The sequence below is a fragment of the Amblyraja radiata genome, chromosome 15, assembly GCF_010909765.2.
Source record: "Amblyraja radiata isolate CabotCenter1 chromosome 15, sAmbRad1.1.pri, whole genome shotgun sequence".
NCBI lineage: Eukaryota > Metazoa > Chordata > Chondrichthyes > Rajiformes > Rajidae > Amblyraja > Amblyraja radiata.
The window spans coordinates 37056330-37062329 of NC_045970.1; positions in this window are offsets into that span (position 1 = coordinate 37056330).

Consider the following 6000-nt stretch of genomic DNA (forward strand, 5'->3'; position numbering starts at 1 on the left):
AACCGCACATTCCCCGCGGCCAGGAATAATCTTGGTCATGCAAGCAGTGGCTTCTCTCATTGGAAAGACCACCAACGAAGTGAGGGCGAGATAGTTCTGGCGAACTGGTCAGATTTTCCTTCTTCAAAAAAAACATCTCCTCGTTCAACAAAGCGGCAGGTCCACCATTGCCCACGGGCCACGCCGACTAAGATGCCCCGTCCACGTTAGTTCCACCTGCCCGCGTTTGGCCCATAAAACGTGGACGGGGCGACACAGATTTGCTGGCTGCCTCACAGCGCCAGGTCTGGGATCGATCATGACAGCGGGTGATGTCTGTCCGCAGTTTGTACATTCTCCCTATGATTATGTGCCCCCCCCCCCCCACTCCTATCCCACACACGCTCCAAAGACGTGCAGGTTTGTAAATTAATTGGCTTCGGTAAATTGTAAAATCGTCCCTGGCGTGTAGGAGTGTGCTAGTGTCCGGGGTGATTCGGTCGTCCGAAGGACTTGGTTCCTCGCTGCATACATGTGTTAAAGTCTAAACTCCTCAGATGGAGAAGTAGTTGGAGGTGACCACTAGGGGTGGCGGGTGCCTTCTTCAAAGCTGCTCAACCCCGGTAACCATTCGTGGTACCAAAGCGCGGGTCACGGTGACTCTAAATGTGACCCAGGATACATCAGAAATAAAAAAAATCATTCAGCATTTTCGCCAGCAGTGCAGCTGTGAAGTGCGGTGACTATTTCGCTTGTGCAGAAAAGTGCCCATTAGATACGTACTCCGCTCAGTGTAAATAAATCGAAAGCATGACATTTTCAGAAGGAAATAATATTGACTGTCATCTGTCCTGCACATCGCTGGGCGGGGTGGCCGGACAGCGCTTGCTTTTCTTGGCTGGCTGCTCTGACCCACAAAAACTCCACCGGAGAAACACAAATAAATCCAGTTCAAGATGAGGTATTTGTGCTAAGCTTCAGACCGACCTGTTTTGTACAGTGAAAGGGCGGACAAACAAAGCCATCTCTCTTCCCCCCCCCCTCACCCAGAGTTTGTTTAAACAGGTGCAGAGAACCGGGCTGCGATGGCAATGTTTTATACCAGTAAAATATAGGTGGCCCGAGTCTTGGTCTTTTACTGCAGAGGAGGGGAGTGGTGGGGGGGGGGGGGGGGGGGGGTCGCTTCGATGTTCTGGAGGCAAAGTCATAAAAAGAAACTGCAGAGTTGTCGATGTAGCAGAGTTGCAGATGTAGCACAGAGAACAGACTCCATCATCAGACTCCATGGACACTTCATGCTGCCTCGGAAAAGCAGCCAACATAATCAAAGACTTGTCCCCCAGTCGTTCCTTCTCACTGCTCCCGTTCGGCAGAAGGTATACAGCTTGAAAGCGCGCACCACCAGACTCAGGCACAGCTTCTTCCCGTCTGTTAGCAGGCTTCTGAACCCATTTGGTTGTTGAGTTCTCTCTGGAGGTAGAAGTGACGGCACTTCACTGCCAGATGTTCCAGGTGTGGAGAGCAGGAGTTGGACAGGGCCTGTACATTAGACTTCAGAGATACAGCGTGGCACCAGGCCCTCCGCCCCTGATCAACGATGACCCTGGAGATTGGATCTTTATTCATTTATTGTTTATTAGAACTTTATTTATACCAGGAGGGAACTTGGTCTAGCAACAAGCATTAAACACAACAAGATACATGAAACATGAAATTAAAGTTAGGAGCGGAAAGTCCAGGATTGGGGGTGTGTAAAGATCGGGGAGGGGGAAGGGGAGTCAGTCTACCCCACCACAGAAGGGGGAGGAGTTGTACACTAGGGTAAATTTACAATTTTACCAAAGCCAATTAACCTACAAACCAGCATGTGTTTGTAGTGTGGGAGGAAACTGGAGCACCTGGAGAAATCCACGCGGTCACAGGGAGAACGCACAAACTCCATACAGACAGCACCCGGAGTCAGGATCGAACCCGGGTCTCTGCCGCAGATCGGACCCGGTACATCTGAGCACCACAAAGATTTTACCAGGAGACAGATACTTCCACCTCTCCCTTTCCCTAATGCCACTGTTTGGTCCATGCCGAAGGGATCAGTTCTGGGACCTCTGTCGTTTGTGACAGATATAATGACTTGGATGAAAATATAAGGTAGACACAAATGCTGGGGAAACTCAGCGGGTGAGGTAAACATAGAAAGGTAGCATCTATGCAATGAAGGAATAGGTGACGTTTCGGGTCGAGGCCCTTCAGTGCTTCAAATATAGATGGGTGTCTGAATAGTAAACCTAGAATCACAAACCTGTAATCATCTTTAGCAAACCCATTTCTTTAGGAAATTCTTTAGGATATAATTCCATTATATGTGAGGCTCTCACAAGGGTCTCCTCGATATCCCACAGCTCCGCTCTTGCTCCCCCTCCTCCCATTCGCAACAAGGACAGAGTCCCTCTTGTCCTCACCTTCCACCCCATCAGGGGATATGGGGAGAAGGCAGGAACGGGGTACTGATTGGGGATGATCAGCCATGATCACATTGCATGGCATGATCACATTGCTGGCTTGATGGGCCGAATGGCCTACTCCTGACCTATTGTCTATTGTTTATTGTCTATTGTCTATCTCTGAAAAACATTTGGACAAGTACATGATAGAGGTTTAAACAAATATGGGTTAATTGCAGCCAGGTGGAACTGGTGTAGATGGGGCATCTTGGTTGGCACGGGCAAGTTGGGCCAAAGGGCCTGTTGCCATACTTTAGACATTTGATATACAGCATGGAAACTGGCCCTTTGGCCCACCGAGTGCTCGCCAACCAGCGATCACCTGTGCATTAGCACTATCCTATACACTAGGAACAATTGACGGAAGCCAACCTACAAACCTGCATGTCTTTGGAGTGTGGGAGGAAACCGGAGCACCCGAAGAAAACCCGGCTGAAGGTTAAGGTTATTGCCCCTAGTGAGTTGGTGAGTGGATGCGAAAGTTGGATAACATCCAACCAGTGTGAATGGGAGATTGATGGTCAGCATTGACTCGGTGGGCTGAAGGACACAGGGAAAAGGTGCCAAGTCGCCACTGACAGCACCCAAGGTCAGGATCGAACCCTGATGTCCGGCACTATGAGGGAGCAGCACTGTGACACTGTGCCACCCAAAGTAACCAACACTCCGACCAACTGCCCTTCCCATTCAACAATGTCCTATATATTCCGGTCTATAATTTGTCTACTTCAAAGCATTCCTTTGACCAAAGATGGCGGAACAGGGAAATAGGTTAAGGTAGCATCTTTGGGCCCGGAGAAAACCCACGTGGTCACAGGGAGAACGTGCAAACTCCATACAGACAGCACCCGTAGTCAGGATGAAACCCAGGTCTCTGGCACTGTAAGGCAGCAACTCTACTGTTACACACCACTGTGGCTTTGCAAAGTGCTGCTGTCTGTCTATGTGTTGGGGCCAGTACCAAATACAATTCCTAAGCCCAGCCAACAGTCAAATATCCCAAGGTGTAGCCCATGAATGTTATCAATCATAATTTTCTCACACCCCACCCCGAGTTGTGATTAGGGCACAGAACCAGATAACCAAGGAGACTCTTGAATGATATAACCCTTTCAGTGTTCATTCACACACATTGTGCAAATATGAATGAACATTTCAAAGTGATTTTGTTCAAAGAGCAGATACATCCAACACACTGGGACGAGATTAATATTTGACAGTTGACTTGAGCCTACGCGAGGAGATTTTTAGCCAGCCACCGTGCCAAAGCAAAACACATAAGCATGAGGTAATAGCGAGAAAAATAAAACAATAATGTCAGGAATGTTTCTGAAGTCAACAGTTTGTACAAGAGCTTTTATTGTCGTACTTCACCTGGATGTCGAATCCCAGAAGATACTCCTGGCTCAGGAGAGTGTGCCAAAAAATCAGGACGCTATTCCTTGGTGTGCAGGAGGCTGAGGGTGATCTCATAAAGTGTATAAAATCATGAGGGGAATAGAAAGGGTGAATGCACAAACCTTTTACCCAAAGGCAGCTAATCAAGAACCAAAGTACATTGGTTTAAGATGACAGAGGAAATATTTAATAGGGACCTGAGGGGCAACATTTTCACTCAGAGGGTGGTGGGTGTATGGAATGTGCTGCTAGATAACAGGTAGTTTTAGTTTTAGTTTTAGATATACAGCATGAAAACAGGCTATTTGGCCCACTGAGTCCGCGTCCACTAGTGATCACCCGTACACTAGTTCTGTTCTACACACTAGAGACAATTTACAGAAGCCAATTAACCTACAAACCTGTAAGTCTTTGGAGTGTGGGAGAAAACCAGAGCACCCGGAGAAAACCCACACGGTCACAGATAGAACGTACAAACTCCGTACAGACACGACCCATGGTCAGGATCTAACCTGGGTCTCTGGCGCTGTGAGGCAGCAACTCTACCACTGCACCACTATGACACTAAGGTAGTTAAGGCAGGAACCATAACTATATTTCAAAGACAGTTAAACAGGTACATGGATAAGAAAGGTTTAGAGGGATATGGGCAAATGCTGGCAAATGGAACAAACTTAGATGGGGCCACTTGGGCCGAGTGGCCTGTTTCCATGCTTCCTCTTCTTCTTCTTGCATATGGCGTGCACAGCCTAAAGTTGTAGGTCAATTGCTCTATTAGATCTATTTGTTTGTGCAAGTTGGGTCGATTGCATTAGTCGAAACAGGGTGGACCACGTGAAGGTTGCAATCTCCCACCCCGTTTCCATGTTGTATGACAATGACCCCAATGAGGCTGAATGGCAATAACTTCTGATATTCCTATTTCTTGATACTTTTTTGTCTTTTTTGTTAAGTAATTATTCCTGAATAGGAAGCCTTGTTGAATGGGGCATTGTTGAATGGGAGGTGCAGTTGGAGGGAATGTTGGCTACTTTAGATGGCGAAGTGGCACAGTGTTGCCTCACAGTGCCAAAGATCAGGGTTTGGTCCTTTGTAGGTAAATTGCCCCTAGTGAATGGATGAGTGGATGCGAAAGCGGGATAGCATAGCAGTGTGAACGGGAGATTGCCGTTTGGCATTGACTCGACGGGCTGAAGTGCCTGTTTCCATGCTGTATCTCTAAAACTAAAAGCCAATCACCATATGCACCGGGACCAGAACAAATAAATTCTTACTTGCTACAGTTTTACAAGCATACCATAAACACATGGTCTAGCATTTCCTGTTTTATTTCAGAGGGAGTTTTGGTTATTTTGTGCGGCACAGCAGTGCCAGAGACCCAGGTTTGATCCTGACTACGGGTGCTGTCTGTACGGAGTTTGTACGTTCTTCCAGTTACCACATAGGTTTTCTCCAAGTGCTCCAGATTCCTCCCACACTCCAAAGACATGCAGGTTTGTAGGTTAATTGGCTTTGGTAAAAAAAATTGTAAATTATCTTTAGTGTGTAATATAGTACTAGTGTAGGAGGAGGAGTCGGCACGGACTCGGTAGGGCGACGGGCCTGTTCACGCGCTGTACCTTTAAAATGTAAAATCTAAATGGGCGGCTTGGACGAGTTGGGCCGACAAGTTGTTTCTGTGCTGTAGGCTTCAATGACTCTAATCTCCTCTCAGGCAACAGGTTTGATTTTTATTCCAGGAGCTGTCCCCCTGCATATTCCATAACACTCAACTCTTGTTTACATTTAGGTGACATTTTAGTGCATGTGTGTTCTGACAAGATAACCTGCAGATTGATAATACCAAGACTTATTGTAGGTTGGGGATGATGGTTGCGATAATGTTTACAGCCTGACAGGCAATCAGAAATTCTGATTGGATTTTTCAGAAGCATGGTTTGGAAACTCTCAAAGGCAGTCAAGGTTATTTTGTGGTCAGAGGGAGCAGTGCTCAAAGCTCCCATAAACATCTAATGTGCAGTTTGTTTTGGTGGAAGTTGGGGTGTAAAACTTGTATTGTTTTAACTATAAATGAATGAATGAATGAATGAATGAATGAATGAATGAATGAATGAATGAATGA